The 19,213-nt window shown below is 48.0% G+C and overlaps 1 protein-coding gene across 2 annotated transcripts in view; it reads right to left on the bottom strand.

Moving 5' to 3' along the window:
- Window positions 1-19,213, bottom strand: part of PPP4R4 (protein phosphatase 4 regulatory subunit 4) — a 1,510,494-nt gene that overhangs the window by 52,052 nt on the left and 1,439,229 nt on the right. The gene's annotated exons all lie outside the window — the stretch shown is intronic.

Below are 19,213 nucleotides of genomic sequence, written 5' to 3'. Positions count from 1 at the left end.
CCACTTTTCTCAGCCCTCACTTGATTAATCAACCAGAAATTTCCAAAACAGAATATGCCCTAAATTAACTATAACTGTCACCCTCATCATGCACTGCTAATTACCACAGATATTACAGCACTCGTGACATCATTTAGAACACCACGTTACTGTAACATGTGCAGTAAAATTATAGATACAATAACTGTACAATGCGGGGTTGTAGAGTTATAGTTACCTTAGGGAAAGTGCTATAGTTACTTGAAATAACTCTAACTATAATAGTTGAATTTCTATGCTTTTTTAATGTTTAAAATGTGAGCCTAACTAAAACGTCCCTGTAACCTTTGTTTTTTCAGTGTTTATATATATATATATATATATAAATATATATATATGTTGGTGAAGCAAGTTTACTGATGCTTAGTTGGGAAGGGGGTCCCAAAACACATTTTTCCACCAATGCATTATCCCTAGAATGTTTTACTCAAATGTAGTGACAAAACGGCTGAATGGATTTTCACTAAATTTGTCAGAAAATATGGTGAAGAAAGGATCCTTTTTGGTGTTTCGTAAAAATCTGTTCAGCAGTTTGAATTAATAAGGGACTTAGGGCCAGATGTAGTAAGCTGTTTGCATGGTGCAATCTGCGAAAATCGCAGTTTGCGCCATGCAAACAGCCTTCTGCGATACACATTCACAATTTGCGAGTCGGTACCGACTCGCAAATTGTGAATGCGACTCGCAAATAGGAAGGGGTGTTCCCTTCCTATTTGCGACTTGCATCGCAATGCAGAATTGCTTTGTGACCGCGAATGTGCTCGCAAAGCAATTCACAGTTACCACCAGTGTCACGCTGGTGGTAACTCATTCGCAAAAAAGGAAGGGGTCCCCATGGGACCCCTTCCTCTTTGTGAATGTTGCCCACAAGGTTTTTTCAGAGCAGTCAGTGGTCCAATGGACCACTGCCTACTCTGAAAAAACGAAACCAAATGGTTTCGTTATTTTTTTTATTTTGCAACTCTTTTTCCTTTAAGGAAAACGGGCTGCAAAATAAAAAGTAAACTGCTCTATTTAAAAAGCAGTCACAGACATGGAGGTCTGCTGACTTCAGCAGGCCACTATCCCTGTGAGTGCAGGGACTCGCTATAGGGTCGCAAAATGCGACCCACCTCATTAATATTTATGAGGTGGGTCTTTGCGACCCCATAGCGAGTCGCAGACGGTGTCTGAGACACCGTTCTGCATCCGATATTGCGACTCGGAAATTGCGAGTCGCACCGATTCGCAATTTCCGAATCGCAATATCGGAAATTCGTACATCTGGCCCTTAGTGATATATTGAGCCACAGTATACAGTGTAATTTTGCAGTATACCACAGTACATAGTGATGACAAAAATGGTAAAACCCAATATAATTGGCTAAAGAAAGCCTTAACAGAATAAAAGGGCAGCCACATTGTTTACACCACACTTTGGTGTGTTGTGAGTTTCTACATGAAAACAAGTTATTTACCTGTACTCTGTGGTTCTCCGGTATTGATATCTTGCATAGACTCATACGCGAATCTTCCTTGCTGTCATGGTGGGAGTCCCATGGTAATAATCATAAGCAGTGCTATTAATAAGTATTGAAAGCTACAGAAAAGCCAAGTGACATTTGTAACAAATTCACATTGTGTTATCAGAACCAAACTTCAGCCAATCAGAACCCAGGCACTGAAGCACTGTTTCCCGGCAAGGAACCATACCTCAAATTTTCTAGCTGCAAGTTTTGTGTGAGAGAGTTCAATGAGGTCTGCTCTGTCTCAGTGCTTCAGTATCTTTTGACCCTTTTTTTCTCTCAGAAGTGAGATATATGACCCTTCGAGCAACTAAGAAGTAAGAACTCTTGGGTGCTTTTCTTGAAAACACCATAACAGAAGGATCTAAAAAGAGGCTTTTGAGACCTTGCAAATCTTGTGTGAAACCAAGATTATTTCCTGAGGATCCCTATAAGGAATGACTTTATTGCTTACATCCTCACCATAAACCTATGGAGTGTAAGCATTGCAGAACCTTTTCGGCTAAAACTTTAATAAGGTCATGAAGCCAGGCTACGTCTATGGCTTTAAAAGAATAAGACTTATTCTGACTCAAATTTGGATGATTAGGAGCACAATCATTTCCCATCAGAGTGGAAGCATAAAAATGAGGGTTCAACTTCATATGAAAAAGATGTTGAGAAAATTAAGTCTCACAACAAAGGTGGTTATTATGAACATGGCAGTAAACACCGCACCACCGGCGGTGGCGGTAACTACCGCCAACAGGCTGGTGGTCCGGATCGCCAAATAATGAACCACATGAGAAACAGGCAGCTGGCCATCCACCCACCACCATTTTGGTAGTCCTGCCGACGACAGCGGAGGGCATCTTTAGCCCGGCAGAAAGGCCTTACCCACCCACCATACAATGAAACACCCCACTGTCATCAGTTCCGGGGCGGGAACCACTGCCACGCAAAGCTTGTCGGAAACGTCCCATATAAAGGGAAACACTCACTGGAGGCACACAGAACACGCCCACATGGAGCAAGAGTTGGAAATAATCCCAGTGCTTCTCCTAGCAATATTCCTCCAGGACAGTGACCGCTGATGAAGACTACGATGGTAAGTACCGCAGCCTAGCACACATGGGAGGAAAGGGCACAATTGCACAACACCGCAACGCACACCCAACCCTCTCAGCACCCCAAGCCATACATACCCAAACAAAAAGCACTTACCAGACAGAAGCCAAAAAATACCTGCACCAACGCACACCCCTGTGCACAGCACGTCCCCACAGTGAAATGCATCAAAACAGGTCAACATTGCACCAACATGTCTGCTGGGCACTAACATTTAATCTGAATAAATAATCAACAACGTCCAAACAAGGCCAGAAGCCAGCCCATATAGCTCACACTTGACCCCTACAATGAAAAAGGAAACTCCACTGAGAAGGGTCATCTATGGGGCAGCCAGGCACCTCAGGTTTCAGGGGCAGTGGGTGGAGGGGATGGGGGCTCAGGTTTTTAAGGGGGGGTCTTTGGCTTAGGTTGAGGAGGTGGAGGTGGAGAGAGTTTTGGCATGCCCTCGGAAGGAGGAGGAGTGGGGGTGGCAGAGGGACCAGGGACAACACGGGCCTTCTTCCTCCCTGGGGAAGGGGCAGGGGAATGGGAAGGGCGGACTGGGGAGGATTTTGAAGAGGAAGGAGTGGACCTGGTGAGGGCAAGCGAACGTTTAGAGACAAGACGGGGTGGGCCAGTGGGTTCACACAGGTCAACACAGGAGAGGAAAAGCTTTTTAGGTGCAGTTGGAGGGGTTCTGGAGACAGGTTTGGGAGTGGATGTTGAGGGAGTGGTGGTACGACGTGTAGGTGTGCCAGACGTGGCTGCAGGTGCCTGTTTAGTATGCTCATGTTTGGTGGATATATGTAGAGTGGATGAGTGTGAGAGTTTGTGTGTTTTGGGAGGAGAGGGTTGGACACAGTGGGAGAAGACAGACTGCCAGTGTATAAGGATGTTGTGTGGTGTCTGCAGGTCTGGTGAGTGTGTTGCAAGTGTCTGTGAATGTAGTCGTGGTGAGTGCAGGTGTGGTGTCTGGGGTGCATGACTGAATGTCAGTTGTTGTGCTGACTGAAAGAATGGGGGCAGCAGCAGTTACTGAGGGTGCAGTGACTGTGGGCGTGCATGGTGAAGTGACAGACAGGGAGGGCGACATCCTGGGGTGAATATTGGTGTGTCTGCATTGGTATGTTAGGTGTGTGCCTGCATGTGGTGGGACGTGTGCTTCTTGTGTGTTGATCTGTGTGCATGGATGTCTGTATGTGTGCTTGGGATGGGTGAAGGGAGTGGGGTGCTGGAAGGGGTAGAGGTGGTGGGAGGGGGGACGGAAAGACCACGGACACTAGCTGCCGTCAAAGAGGGGGCCAGAGCCTGAAAAGATCTCTGTAGGCCAGACATGGCACCATGAATACCTTCCAGGTATGCATTGCATTGTTGCATGTGGGATGCTAACCTCTGGATGGCATTTACAATGATTGTCTGCCCTACAGAGATGATTCTCAGGAGGTCAGTAGCCTCCTCCATGAGGGCAGCAGGGCTGACTGGGGCAGGACATGAGGTGCCTGGGTGAAGGAGACACCCACCCTCCTGGGTGAGTGGGCACGGCCAACTCGATGGGGAGCTACTGGGAGGGCGGTGATGGTATGGGGGTGGCGGAAGATGGCAAAGAATGGGTGTTCCCAGTAAAGTCTGCCGCCTCCAGGGAGCTGCCGTCGGAGGCGGTGCCGGAGTCACTACCTCCAGTGGTAGTTGTCGTCCCCGTGGTACTCCCCTCGCCCTTCAGCCCACTGGTCCCCTCGGCGTTGCTGGACTCTGCCTCATGGGTCCCGTGGGCTGCAGCATCCCCAATCGCCGGTGCATCAGCCCCTTGCCAGATGATGCTAAAGTACACAAGGACACAAGAGCACGGGGGACAAAACAAGAAAGAAGTATGTCAATTCCAGGATAAATATACATGTTGGGCAGATACACTCACACCCATCTCAGGCACTAACCCTCAGCAGACACAACATATGAAATGAATGTGCCCCTGACTGGTAGGCATGATCCCACAGTGCACTACATTCTCATCCTGGCCCTCTACTCTGATACGCTTTGCAATGTGAAACAATGAGAGATGATACCAAGACAACACATCTGCAAGTCCATGAGGCTACATTAAAAACAATGGCCCAGACAGGCCTACAGACCCTGCCATAGCTACCTAAGGCACTATCTCACAGACATAGAGGGGGCAGGACTGAAGGGACACAGCTGTCTATGTGCCTGGCACCACTATGCATGCACCCCTTAGTACTTAACTACAATCATCATAGTAGCATCACAACAGTGTTGGTACTCACCCCCTTGTGGCTGCTGTGCTTCCTTCAAGTGCCCATCCAAATCCAGATAGGCCACTGCCAGAATGCGGGCCATTAGGGGGGTCAGGGTCTGACGGGCACCCCTCCCCCGTTGGGAGGTCTTCCTCAGCGGGGCTTCCCTGGTCTTCTTGGCCCAGTGCCTCAGGTCTTCCCACCGCTTCCTGCAGTGGGTGCGCCGCTGGTTGTAGACCCTCAGGGTCAGCGGGCATGGCAGCTGGGGTATCTCAGCCAATGTTCAGCCAGATCCTGTCTAATTTCCTGAATGCATTCATGCAATATCTGTAAAGTTATGTCCAGTGTCCCCAAAGGGATGATCTCACTGCCATCAAAAACTCGATTCTATGCTTTTGCAAATATCCCCCATGTGATTGGTGCCATTAATGGTACCCACATAGCCCTCATACCTCCAAGAGTAAATGAACAGGTGTTGCGGAATAGTAAAAACTTTCACTCCATGAACGTCCAATTGGTGTGTACTGCTGATCAGTACATATCACATGTCAATGCAAGGTGCCCAGGATCAGTTCATGATTCCTTTGTCCTGAGAAACAGCAGTGTGCCACACATGATGGGACAACTACAGGGGTACAGAGCTTGGCCATAGGTGAGTGTGTATGACAATGTATTAGTGACATACCCGCCAGGCAGTCTGTATGCAAGTACAAAGTGTGTCTTCTAACTCTCTTTCATACACTTTTCCAGGGGATTCTGGCTACCCAAACATGCAATGGCTCCTGACGCCAGTGAGAAATCCCAGGATAGATACAGGAAGGCATTATAATGAGGCGCATGGTCACACTAGGAGGGTGATAGAGCGGACTATAGGTCTCCTGAAGGCAAGATTTTGTTGCCTGCATCTCTCTGGGGAATCCCTCTTCTATGTCTGTGACAAGGTGTGTCAGATAGTGATGTCATGCTGCACAACTTGGCTGTAAGAAAAACTGTCCCACTTCTGGAAGAGGAGAATGCTTTCTAACCACCCCTGCCACCCCAGAGGATGCATGAGAGCAATGGAGAAGAAGAGGGGGAAGACATCAACTCCAGAACCCAGCTAATCCGGCTATACTTCCAGTGACTCTCAGGTACATTTGCTATTATGCTAATGGCTTTACTGCATTGTTTCAGGGTGACTTATGTACTAAGTGCTGGGGTGTCCCTTACCAGTGAGGTGGCAACTTTATGACTGAAGAAACAGATGTGTGCTAGAGCAATAGAATGTACAGTGTGACATACTTCAGACACTACAGCCTGTTAGAACCCCTCCTGCAATAAAAGATACATTATGATGGTAACTGGCTAATGCATTCACATTTACATTCACAATTGATTGCTCATATTGATTACGGACAGATATTTTGAGTGCACAAGTGCATTCATTTATAGTAAAAAATGAGTGATGGGACAGTGGAAGGGAGTGGGCACGTGGTGAACAACATATCAAGTACATTTGTCAGCTGTTGGTAGCACAGGGGTATAGTCCATAGTGCCATTGGAAGATGGTAAGATGGCAGTGGCATGTCACCAAGGTAGCTCAGTGGCAACCAAGGGAGACAGTTCAGGGCAGAGTCCCTTCCTGGTGGTGGGCTTGGTTTTGGCTGGTGTTTCAGTAGGATGTCTGGGTCTGGGACCACCTTTGCGAGGGGGAAGCTGGGCTGCAGGGAAAGGGGTGCTGGTGTCTGGTGGGTCCTCTGGCAGTGCCACCAGTCCAGTAGCTGCTGCAGATGTAGATGGCAGGGCAGTGTCCTGGCTAGTGAAAGGGGCCTGTAGGTGGGTGGAGGACTCAGGCTGGATGTTTGTCTGTCACTGCAGCATCTCTGCAATTAAGGCCATGGTAGCATTGAGCTGTTTACATTTCTCCACGGTCTCCCAGTGGTGTGCTACCTGCAGCCTCTGATTCTGCTGCAACGTGGCAAGGATCTGGCCCATCCTGTCCTGGGAATGGTGGTATGCTCCCAGGACCTCAGGAGTGACCTCCTGGGCAGCAGCATCCCTCCTTGGGCCACCCCATGGGCCACTAATACCTTCCCACTGGCCCTAGCCCCCTGTGCCTGTGTCCCCTGCACAGGTGTGGCAGTCCCACTTGCACTGGGCCCTTCATCATCCTGCCTGGTAGAGGGTAGAGACTCAGGCCTCTGTACATGTAGGCAGCCAGTCCGTGGCCTGGAGACACTGGTGTGGGGGCATTGGGCCAGAGCTGATGGTGGCGGCTGAGTGGTAGGGGTCTCAGTGGTGTCCTGGGTGGGGGTTATGGAGGGTGACTGTCCAGGGGTGTGAGATGGGCCAGGAATTTCCTCTGTGTCCAGACATCCCTCTGGCACTCCTTGACGTCTCCTTCCAGGTGGTAATGGTGGTGGTGCCTGTGTGTGAGAGAATAGAGATGTGGGTGTCCTGCACTTTCTTGTCAATTGCAGCACTGGTCAGCGGTAATTGGTGGTTGAATTCCCATGAAGTGGCATGCAGGGTCCCCTCGAGTTCATTTTGATGCATTTATTGAGGGTGGTGGTGCATTGTGGGTGTTGTAGTGCTCCTGACATTACATGCATCGGTTGTGACTGTGCACAGGGGGCTGGATGGTGATTTGTATGGGGGAGTGTGGGGATACAGGTGACATGGATATGAGTGTGTGGGTGTTGTGGGCTGGGCAGAGGATGGGGGCATGGTGGTAGTGAGAGGGATGGGATGATACATGCATTACAGGTGTGGTGACTGTTAGGGTATTGTAGTTGACTTACTCAAGTCCAGTCCTCCAGTGAGTCCAGTGAGGCCCTCTAGGTGCAAGATAGCCAAGACCTTCTCCTCCCAGTCGGTGTATTCGGGGAGAGGAGACGGGGGACCACCACCAGTCTTCTGTACGGTGTGTGCCTGGATTCCATGGAACGCACCTTTCCGCGAACGTCGTTCCATCTCTTCCTGATGTCATCCCTTGTGCGTGGATGGTTTCCCACAGCATTGACCTTGTTGACAATCCTCTGCCATAGCTCCATCTTCCTGGCCAAGGGTGTCTGCTGCACCTGTGCCATGAATAGGTGTGCCTCGACCCTGAGTATTTCGCCCACCATGGTCCTTAGCTCCCTGTTGATGAAGCGGGTGTGCATAGGGGGTGCCATGGTGTGTGTTGTGGGTGATGTGTTGTAGGTGTGTGGTTGAGGGTGCTGTTATGTGGTTGTGTGTGTGACTTGTGTGATGGTTAGTTCAGTGTATGCGTGTTGTGGTGTCAATATCTGTTGTGCTATTGGTATTGCAAAGGATTGTGGGGTGGGTATATGTGTGTTTTATGGTGGTGTGGATGTGTGTCAGGTGTGTGCTTTTTGGACTTGCCAATGTGTAAATTTGTTGTTGGCGGGTCCCATTGCTGGTTGTGGCAGTCAGTACTGCCAATGGTGTTTCAACATTCACTGTCCGCCGAGCTGATTTGTGCATCATTATTTGGTGGGGGAGAATTTGTCTGCATGGTGGTGGCGGGGTGAGGTGTTCTGCGTTTCTGCCGTTGTTGGCCCTGGTGTGGGTGGAGATTGCAAAATGTTTGTTCTTTTGGCATCGCTATACAGTGGTGTGCATTCCACTGCCACTGGCGGTCTTCTGTTGGTCGTCAGCACGGCGGTCATCGGTGTTTACCACCAGGTTTATAATCAGGACCAAAGTCTCTGTGACTGACAAATCTATGAGTATTGGAAATTGCAGTACATCTTTGTCTCACAAAAAGGCTTCTTCTTCATCAGTGCCTGTGAGTCCTTTTAAGGAACCGTCATCAAGAAAGATCTGTCCATCAGCGGACATATCATTAAGAGTCATGTCGATGGCTAACGCATCTAAGGAGAGAGCCTCAACAGCAAGGTCACCCACCTTGCCAGGGACTACTGCTTTGGTGACTCTGATGAGAACAACAACATCATCTCTCTCGTCAACGAAGAAACCGATGATTACCACTTCATCCAGTAGACCAATATCACTCATAGTTACAAAAAAGTGAACTCTTTCCTTGTCGTTGGCTCAGTCATTGACAAGTCTATTGATGGCACATAAGGAGACAGTATTAATTTCAGAGGAAGGAATTCCATTACCTTTATGCTCAAATCCGACCGCTCCATGTAGTGTGGCCCCTTCTTCCTCCTGTATTTCTCCAAGAAATGGAAGAGTCTGATGGTGAGGGACCATTTGGGCCAGCTCGTAGCCCTACTCAGCTGAATGTCAAATGCCAAGACACTTATGACGAGGACCCTGATAAAGTCACTTCCACATGTCTGGAAGAAGACTTTTCTTTTCAGGATGGACAACAATCTGCAGCTCATTGCTATGATTCTTTCCAGGAACATTATCCATATGATGAGCCTTATAAGGAACACCATGGCTCACATAAAGACACAATATATGTGCCCATTTCCTTGGTAACAGATTTAAGTCACATATTTAATGACTAATACAAGAGGGTCCCCATGGCAAATGCTCCAGTACAGCATACTATGTTTCTTCCGAAAAGTCATTTGGGTCTGCAAACACAAAAGGAAAGAATAATTTTACCTCCAATTACAATAAGAGATGACTATATTGACAGTGACATGGAAGAGCAGGGGGATTATGTCGCTCTTCTGTCTGCTTCGCCCACACCATCACCTGCTAACTCTCCTCCAGAGGACGTAGGAGGTTTTTATGAACTTCTAAACATTTTGACTTACCTTTGCCAGGAACACAGATGCAATGTTTCTAAACATTTTGACTTACCTTTGCCAGGAACACAGATGCAATGTTTCCTTTACATTTTTAAGGATTCAGCTCATAAAGCGATTTGATCAATTCTCATTATAGATTACATTTGGGAGGAAGGATTGAACCATATGAAAACTTCTGTAGATGCAGTTGTTCCTCTACTAGATAAGCATTGTCAACATCAGGACAGTGCGCACTCTACGGGTGACAAAAATGCAAAAAACCCAGTCTTTATGCAAGAGCATAATTCATGCATTGTGTTTATATGCAGTATTTTAACATTTTGCATTGCAGAGTTTGACCTTGAAAAACACTATTAATGATGTTTGCAATAACTGTTCATTTGCAAGGTATTGCTGCAGGCTTACTGAGTATGTTAGGGTGTGGTCCCTTTCTGGGACCTTCTAGAAGCTTTCCCTGCAGCATGACTGGGTGTGGTTTGTGGGCTGTTTATAAGGGATTCAGCCCAGCTCCACGTGCTCACTATTCAGAGGTCCTGGTGCAGAGCAGCAGCAACTTCCTGAGCACCTGTCCCGGAGGCCTACCTTGTTTTTCCAGGCCTGCCCTCATAATATTGGTGATCCTTGAATAGGGTGGTAAGGTGGAGGTCGGGCTGGGCCCCCGACCTCCGTTCTCAAAGACATTCAAGTTTTTGGGCCTAGTTGTGAAACTTTCTGTGTGCGCGATCATTTCATGGCATTTGCATATTCTTGTTCGAATCGGCAGAGTGCGCAATTCATTTCTGTCATGTAAACCCAGGCATTCAGATCAGCAACAGTGTGCGCGATCATTTCATGGCATTTACATATTCTTGTTCGCATCGGCAGAGTGCACGATTCATTTCTATCATGTAAACCTTGGCATTCAGATCGGCAACAGTGTGCGCGATCATTTCATGGCATTTGCTTATTTTTGTTCAAATCAGCAGAGTGCGTGATTCATTTCTATCATGTAAACCTTGGCATTCAGATCGGCAACAGTGTGCACGATCATTTCATGGCATTTACATATTCTTGTTCGAATCGGCAGAGAGCGTGATTCACTCCTAACATGTAAACCCTGACATTCAGATCGGCAACAGGGTGTGCGATCATTTCATGGCATTTGCATATTCTTGTTTGAATCAGCAACAGTGTGCGCGATTCAACCCTGGCATGAAACGCTTGGCTATTAGATCAGCGGTGTGCGCGATCATTTCATGACATTGAAAACTTTGGTGTGCCGTGTTTGTTGAGTTGCACACATTTATCCTGAGCTTTTGGATTTCTTTGAAAACGCTTAATTCAAAGTGCAACATTCTTTGTGCATATTAAGTTCTTAGTACAGTTCCTGATGTTTCCAGGGAGTGTTCAGATAGCCTTTGTCCTCATGTAAAAATGCAATGTTTATTCTGAAACATTATTCAAGAAGGTTCTTGTTTTCTAGACAGTATGTGGTATTTCATGAAAAGCTCATATGAAACATTGTATTAGCCCATTCTTGATTTTTCCAGGAGCCTAGATTTCTTGAGGTCTAGTTATAGTCATTTCTTAGGTTATCCATGATTACAGTATAAGAACTCTTAGAACCATAGTCTATTGAAAGTCAATGTGATTATATCTTGATAGTGTGTTGTTTAACCTCTTGCTTCCTACAGGTCTCCTTCCCAGCTGTTCCCTACCTTATCCCCTTTTCCCCCACTTGGACTCTTTCAGGCTCTGTGGTAATTCTATCGGAGCTTTGGAGATGTCGAGTGGTGGGCATGTTGGGAAGGTGCGCAAGCCAGAGGATCTGGTCTCCCTGACAAGTATATTGTGTAAGAAAATTCATTTACATGTCCGATAGGTCGTCCACCCCCTGTATCTGTGGTCATGCAGACAGCCCAGAAATGGTCTAGGAATTTTTCCAGCCCGGGTTAAGCTCCTCCAGACAAAAAAGGCTGATGGATGGATAACATTAGCAAATGTTTCTCCTCTATGGCAGCAACATCTATTAGAGCAACCAATGCACTAGCCAGCGTACGTAGGTATGACAGACAAATGTGGTCAGACATCAGCACTCCTAGAATTTTAACAGAGGATAAGAGGGAAGAAGCTAGGAAAATTCTTCGGGAAGTTGAGAGAGCTTCACCCAAAAAATAGTCACAGCTATGGACCTTCTCACCCTGAGGTGCAGACAAAGATTATAGACATGTCTTTTGTAAGGAAAATCGTTTTTGGAAAACGTATTGAGGATGCCCTTCAATCTGTCAAAACAGACACGGATATGACACATTTTCTGGGAAGCTCATCTAACAATTTTGAGGAGGAAAAGGAAGAGGCTAATTTATGCCCAGAGCTTCTTATCAAGCATATAAATATCAACCCTGTTCCCAACAGGGGTATCGTTACCAATAAATTTCACAACAACAGTACCAAGCCACTTCAGACTCCATATATTCACAACAGCCCGCTAGTAGATATTCTCCAACTGGGGAAAAAGCCCAAAATGACTCCAGATGTTAGTGACAATTTGCAAGACAATCAGCCTCCTATCAGCAGCATCTAGGACAACATATTTTTAACTTTTACAATTGTTGGAAGAGCATCATTCCGGACAAATGGGTGTTAGACATAATAGAACATGGTCACACCAAGGAATTTGTTCAAAAGCCTCCCAATCATCTTCCTTGCAAGAAGTCTCATCATCATCATCTGACTCTGTTAAAGCAGGAAATCTGTTTACGTATCTCCAAGGGGGTGACGGAGGAAGTTCCACTCATACATCGCAACAAGGACTTCTATGCCAACTTCTTCCTCTTCCAAAAGAAGTCAGTAAAATGGACACCAAATATGAATCTGAGGCTTTTGAGCAAATACATAAAGAAACAATCTTTCAGAATGTTGACTTGACAGGAGATTTCACAACTGCTAAAAACGGGGGATTACATGACATCATCGGATCTCCTGAATGTTGACATTAATGTCCCCATACATGTGAATTATCAGACGTTTGTAAGGTTCAAGGTAGCAGGGTGCCAATATCAATTCAAAGTGTTTCCTTTGGGCTGTGTTTTCCTCCCAGAATCTTCAGAAAATGCATAGCCCCCGTGGCGGCATTCTTCTGAAGAAATGGTCATAAGGTGTTTTGATACCTAGTTGACTGGCTTATCAAAGGACCCACATTCCACTCAACAAAAAGATCTGCTTTAACCTGTCTTCGGTACTCAAAATATTAGGTTTAAAGTTGAAAAGAGAAAAGTCTTTCCTAAACCACACAGATTGTTAGTTTCCTTGGCAGCAATTCGGGATACAAAAGCTACCATGGCATAACCAACTGCAAGAGAAATTCAACGCATAATAGCAATAACAGGTTCCCTCTCAAGAAAAAAGTTCACTTCTGTTCAGACATTTAAATCAATGTTGGGAATTATGTCTTCTTGCATTCTGTTAATTCCAAATGGCTATCTGTGCATGAAACCCCTGTAAGAACAATTGATTCAAGCCCACAGAACTTTTGAAGACACAGTTACAATTACCCGAGCTGTAAGACTAGTGATGGCGGTGGGGAAGAATAGAAAATAGCTCTTTGGGTCTATCATTCATGCCTGTGCATCCTCATTTCATAATGACAACAGATGCTTTCCTGGAGCATTGGAAAGCTCACCCACAGGACCTCAAAATTCACACAAAATTATCTTCTTGAGTGGCAAAAATACACATCAATCTTCTAGAATTGAAGGCTCTTTTCCTAGGTGTATCTTTCTCCCACGTATGTGCAATTCCTCTGTCTTTGTAAGGACAGACAATACCACAACCATGTTTAAACTCACAAAACATTGAGGAACAAAATCAAAGGTCTTGGACAATTAGGTCCGGCACATATGGGAATGATTGCTTCCTCAACATTTCAATACAAGTGGAGCATGTTCATGGGGTGAAGATTGAATGGGCAGATTCCCTGAGCATAACTGTGAAACAGTGCCTTGAGCGAGAACTAATTTATCAGCAGTTACTTCAAGTTTTCCAATAGTGGGGAACCACAAATCTAGATCTATCTGCAACACTGCATAACAAAACAAATAAAAATAATGACAGCAGGTTTACTCAGAAAAAGTCTTGGGAAAACACATTTTTTCTAGCCTGGACAGGAATTTTCTGCTTAGGCTTTCCTTCTTTCCCTCTAATTCCCAAGGTCATTCAGTTCAAACCTACAGAGGACCTCCTTTCCACGAACAAAGGTCAGATTCTTCACCCATACATACAATCACTCAGCTTATCAGCTTGGCTTCACATGACAATTAATTTGGACTATTGAATATATCAAAGGACTGTGAGACAATTCTTCAGCAGTCTCAAACCAAAGCTACAAGTAAATCCAATTAAGCAAAATGGCAAAGGTTTTGCTTTTGGTGTGTAAATAACAATCTACACCTCCTTACATCCTCTTCGGAAAAGATACTACCTTACCCACTCCACCTGGCAAAGTCAGGTATAGTACGAACTTCAATAAAAATTCATATGGCAGCTCGAGTGACCTGGCTTTTAGGTATGGTTCTGCCACAGCTCATGAAAAGTATGTTTGAACCTATCCACAAGGCAGACATAAAATGTGTATCATGGAAACTAGCTCTTGTCTTGGCCCTCACTTAATTTAGGTAAATAAGTGAAATACAAGCTTTTACAGTTAATGAATCTTACTTGCAATTCAAAAAATGACAAAGTGATATTAAGAACTAATCCTAAATTCATTCTGAAAGCTCCAACTTCGTTTCACTCTAATGAACTAATTGTGTTAACAACATTCTTTAAATATCCTTCGTCAACAGCTGTAATATCCCTACATTCTCTTGATGTCAAACAATGTTTAAAGTTTTATATAGACAGAACAACAACTTTTAGAAACTTCGACCAGTTTCTAATATTGTTTGCTCCAGCTAGAAAACATTACACTTTATCACAGAGCAGTATAGCTTGTTGGGTATCTGCACCCATTGCTTTTTGACAAGACAAAGCAGGAAGGCCATTGACAGCAAAGGCTAAGATGTATTTACAAGAAAATTGGCCACATCTACAGTTGTTTGCTGGAGTTTTGTTACCAGACACTTGCAAAGCGGCAACATGGACTAATGTCAGTACCATTTTCAAACAAATGTTTGAATTGTTTGTGGAAAGTTGATACCACAGTTGGGCAAGCAGTATTACGTTGCCTCATTCAGTAAAGGTCAGAAATCATATGTTTCCTATGCATCTAATTATATAGGCCCTCATTACAACCCTTGCGGTCGGTGATAAAACGGCGGTAATACCGCCAACAGGCCGGCAGTAAAAAAAATGGAATCACGACCATGGCGGAAACCACCAACACAGACAGCCACTTAAACATTCCGACTGCCACAGCGTTAGCAAAAAACACCGCAGCTGTAACTACCAACAGACAGGCGGAAGACAATTTACCGCTCACACTATTACAAGGCACCAATTCGCCAGCTTTTCCGGGGCGATACCAACACCATCAAAAGCACGGCGGAAACAGTATTTGGAACGGAAACCACTCACCTCTCGACACTCAACGAAGAACCAGGAAGCCATGGAGCCCGAGCTGCAGGTCCTGCTGATGCTGGTCTACCTCCTCATCTACCAGGAACATCAAAGACGGCGGCGGCGACCATGGTGAGTACTGCACCTAGTACACAGAGGAGGGGGAGGAAAAAGAGAGTGACACACACGCAACACACCACACCCCCACCCTCACCCACAGCACCATATACACTAACACATGCAGCAATATTACATGTACACCCCATAACCCCCTGGAAGAACGCAAGGACCAAATGAAATGATTGTAACAAGTGTAATAATCAAAAATTCAGATAGGGCAAGATAACTTGAAATGATCAGTATATACAAATATTTACAGCAAGTACGCAAGTACGTATACTGTTCCATTAAATGTCCGTGGACCAGTGGTTCCAAAAAGCATGGGCAAAGCCCACACATGACACCTGCCTCAAAACGGAGAGAACATTGCAGGGGCATCAGGTCGAAAAAAACACAGGCACCTCAGGGGAAGGGTGGGGGCACCTCAGCCGGATGGTGGGACGACGCCACTGCTCCTCGAGGGGGCTCCATGCCCACTGCCTGGTCCTGGGGAGTGCAAGGCCACAGTCTATTAAGTGGGTGCTTTGCCCACTGCTTGCTCCTGGGGAGTGCAAGGCCACAGTCTCTCAAGTGGGTGGTTTGGCCACTGCTTGGTCCTGGGGAACACAAGGCCACAGTCTCTCAAGTGGGTGGTTTGCCCACTGCTTGCTCCTGGGCAGTACAAGGCCAGAGTCTCTCAAGTGGGTGGTTTGCCCACTGCTTGCTCATGGGAAGTGCAAGGACACAATCTCTCAAGTGGGTGGCTTCTCCACTGTTTCTGGAGGTGGCATTGTGCCGAGAGTGCTTCATCCTGCCAGGGACTGAGGTTGTGGATGCTGTTCTCCACTGGTTCTGGAGGGGGCTTGGTGCCCAGAGTGCTTCATCCTGCCAAGGAGTGAGGTTGTGGATGCTGTTCTCCACTGGTTCTAGAGGGGGCTTGGTGCCCAGTGATGCTGCACCTGGGGTGTGGCAGTTCCCATTCCCTCACATGGGTGTCTGAGCCACAAGATTTTCAGGGAACAGGTAGCATGATACTCCATGGAGGCATAGACAGACTCCACCCTGCGGCGACTTAGCCTGCCAACTGCTGGTAGTGCCAGTGCTGGTTGTGGTGCCTCATGTAGTGTGTGCAGGGTCCAGGATGTCTCTGGCAGCCTCGGACGGATGCCCACTGGGGATGCTGCTGATGTCCGCTGTAGTGGCACTGGCTGGGCATGTCGCGGGGCAGGTGGCGGTGGCTGCAGCGGTGTCTGCGGCGGCGATGCTGTCGGTGGTGCAGGTGTCTGCACTTGTGGAGGGAGACACCAGGCCGTCTCTTGCAGTTTCGGAAGGGTGCCCACTGGGGATGATGCTGATGATTGTAGTAGAGGCAGCAGAGGTGCAGGTGGCGGTTGTTGCGATGGTGCCCACCGGCATACAGGTTGCTGGTCTGTCTTGCAGAAGGGGTGACACCAGTCCCACACCCGGAGGCTCTGTGCCCTGATCTGACTTCCCTTTGCCCTTGTGTCCCTACCCCACCTTGGAAGACGCTGCTGGGACCTTGCCACTGTCCTCTTTCGTCTTGGAAGAGGCCTTGCTGGATGGTTGGTGCGGCTTCCCTCTTCGGCATGCGGGCCCCGTCTTTACCTTGGCAGGTGGCGGAATAGGATGGTCCTTGGCCTCACTAGGTGGCACACTGGCAGCCCTGATGGGTGGCGGCTTCGATGTTCCTGGACTTGCAGGGACCACACTGGATGAGGATTCGGTGGCTTAGGTGCTGGGCTGGGATCTGGACATCCTGGCCCTAGGGAAATGATGGGGGGGAGGTGTAGGGAAGAGGTCCATGGCAGCTAGGAAAAGTTTTTTAGTCACACTGGGATGGGAAGATGGAGGGGGTTTGGGAGTGGAGGAAGAGGTAGTGGTTGTAGGAGGTGTACATCTGCTTAGTTTGGGTGAAGGTGCATGGGCTGGAGGCTGTTGTGAGGTGGATGGCTGTTGAGTGGGTGTGTGCCTGTGTTTGTGTATTTTGGGGGAAGGGCTCACAGACACACTGGGAGAGGACACAGGGGATGTGTGCATAGTAGTGGGGGTGGTGATTGCATGTGAGCGGTGTGTGGTGATGGGCGTGCTGGTAATGGAGGTAGTGGCTGAGGATGTAGAGCATGCAGGTGTGAGTGGCGACAAGGCTGGGAGGGAGGGAGGTGGAGGACGTGGAGGAGGAGGACACAGTGGATGCAGTGGATGTTGGTGTGTCTGCATGGGTAAGGTGTGAGTGACTGTGGGATGTGTGGTGCTTATGCTTGCCAGAACTACTTTTGTGTGTTGATGTGTGTGCATGCTGGTCTGAGGGTGTGCTTCGGATAAGCTGAGGTAGAGGGGATTGGGTCAGGGTAGTGGAAGTAGGAGGGAGGAGGCTGGACACAGGGACAATGGCTGCCATCAGTGCTGAGGCCAGAGCCTGAAATGCTCTCTGTTGGGCCGCCACGCCAGAGTGAATGCCCTCCAGGTATGCATTTGTTTGTTGCAAATGTCTCTCGACACCCTGGATGGCATTCAAAATGGTTGACTGCCCAACAGTGAGAAATCTCAGGTCAACAGCCTCCTCACTGCGGCAGCAGGGATGACGGGGCAGGGCCTGAGGTGCCTGGGGCGAAGGAGATGGCCACCCTCCTGGGTGAGCGGGCACGGGAAACACACTGAGGGGCTGCTGGGAGGACGGTGCTGGTAGGGGGGTGGCGGCTGTAGCTGTTGTTGCGGTGGGCACAGAGGTTCCCGCCACAGCAAGGGAGCTCCCATCAGAGGAGGAGTCGCTGTTGCTGGTGTCCCCTCCTGTCCCCGTCGTGGAGCTCCCCTCGCCCTCCGTCCCACTGGTGCCTTCAGACTCCGTACATTCACCCTCCTGGGTCATGTGGGTTGCAGCTACCCCCTGCTCTGGTGTCACTGCTCCTCTGCCAGATGATGCTAACGCATACAAGGAGAGGGTGAAAAAACAAAAAGGGGGGGGAAAGACAGAGGAGGCACATGGTCAATGCCAGCAACACCATTACCGTTGGCAGACACAGCACACAGGGAGCAGCCCTATGCACTAGGCCATGCACTTACAGTTCTAAGGAAAATCACCTGACCATGGGGGGCTATGCCTAAGCCCATTTGCTGCACACCTGGAACCCACAGGAGGCTGACTAGTTGTAGATGGCCACTACCACTATTGGGGTTGGAGTGCCACAGAGCGTGCCTAACAAGGGACCTACCCTACAAAGTTTGCCCTGGTCTAGGGGAACCCACAGCCCACTTCCCCCACCCAGACACCTCGTAAAGCACACAGAGTCAGCTGAATGAGACTGTACTCACCCCCTTGTGACTGCTGTGATGCCCTCAAGAACCCATCCAACTCCGTTTATGCCACCGCCAGGATCCGGAACATCAGGGGGGGTCATGGTGCGACGGGCACTCCTTCCACGTTGGGAAGCCATCCCCAGCTGGGCCTCCGCTGTCTTCTTGCTTCAGCGGTGCAGGTCCTCCCATCTCTTGTGGCAGTGGGTGCCTCGTCTATGACAGACCCCCAGGGTCCGCACTTTCTTGGCGATGGCACGCCAAATACCCTTCTTGGGGTGGGCGCTGATCTGTAGGGAAGGTAAAGTAAGAATGCTTTGTAATCCTCCGTCCAGTTGATCTTACTCATTGGCCACAACTTCCCAACTTCAAACACATACACTGACCATCCTCACATGCAGGCCACAGCCACCCTCCCACCCCCCCATTTACCTTCCATCCACGCCACTCCATACATTAATGTCACATCCACCATGCACACAGTGTACTCACCTGTTTGTCTGGAGGACCGTAGAGTAGCATGTACAGGGGGAGGACCCCATCCACCAGGTTGTCCAACTCCTCCGCTGTGAAGGCAGGGGCCCTTTCCCCAAACACTGTAGCCATTGTCGCTTCCAGACTCAGGTCACAGCAGCACTTGCAGTGTAGGTCCTCTCCTGTTGAAGGTCAG

Source organism: Pleurodeles waltl, chromosome 9 (genome assembly GCF_031143425.1).
Source record: "Pleurodeles waltl isolate 20211129_DDA chromosome 9, aPleWal1.hap1.20221129, whole genome shotgun sequence".
In the NCBI taxonomy this organism is placed as follows: domain Eukaryota; kingdom Metazoa; phylum Chordata; class Amphibia; order Caudata; family Salamandridae; genus Pleurodeles; species Pleurodeles waltl.
The sequence above is the reverse complement of the archived record's forward strand: the minus strand, read 5'-3'. Positions and strand labels throughout refer to the sequence as shown.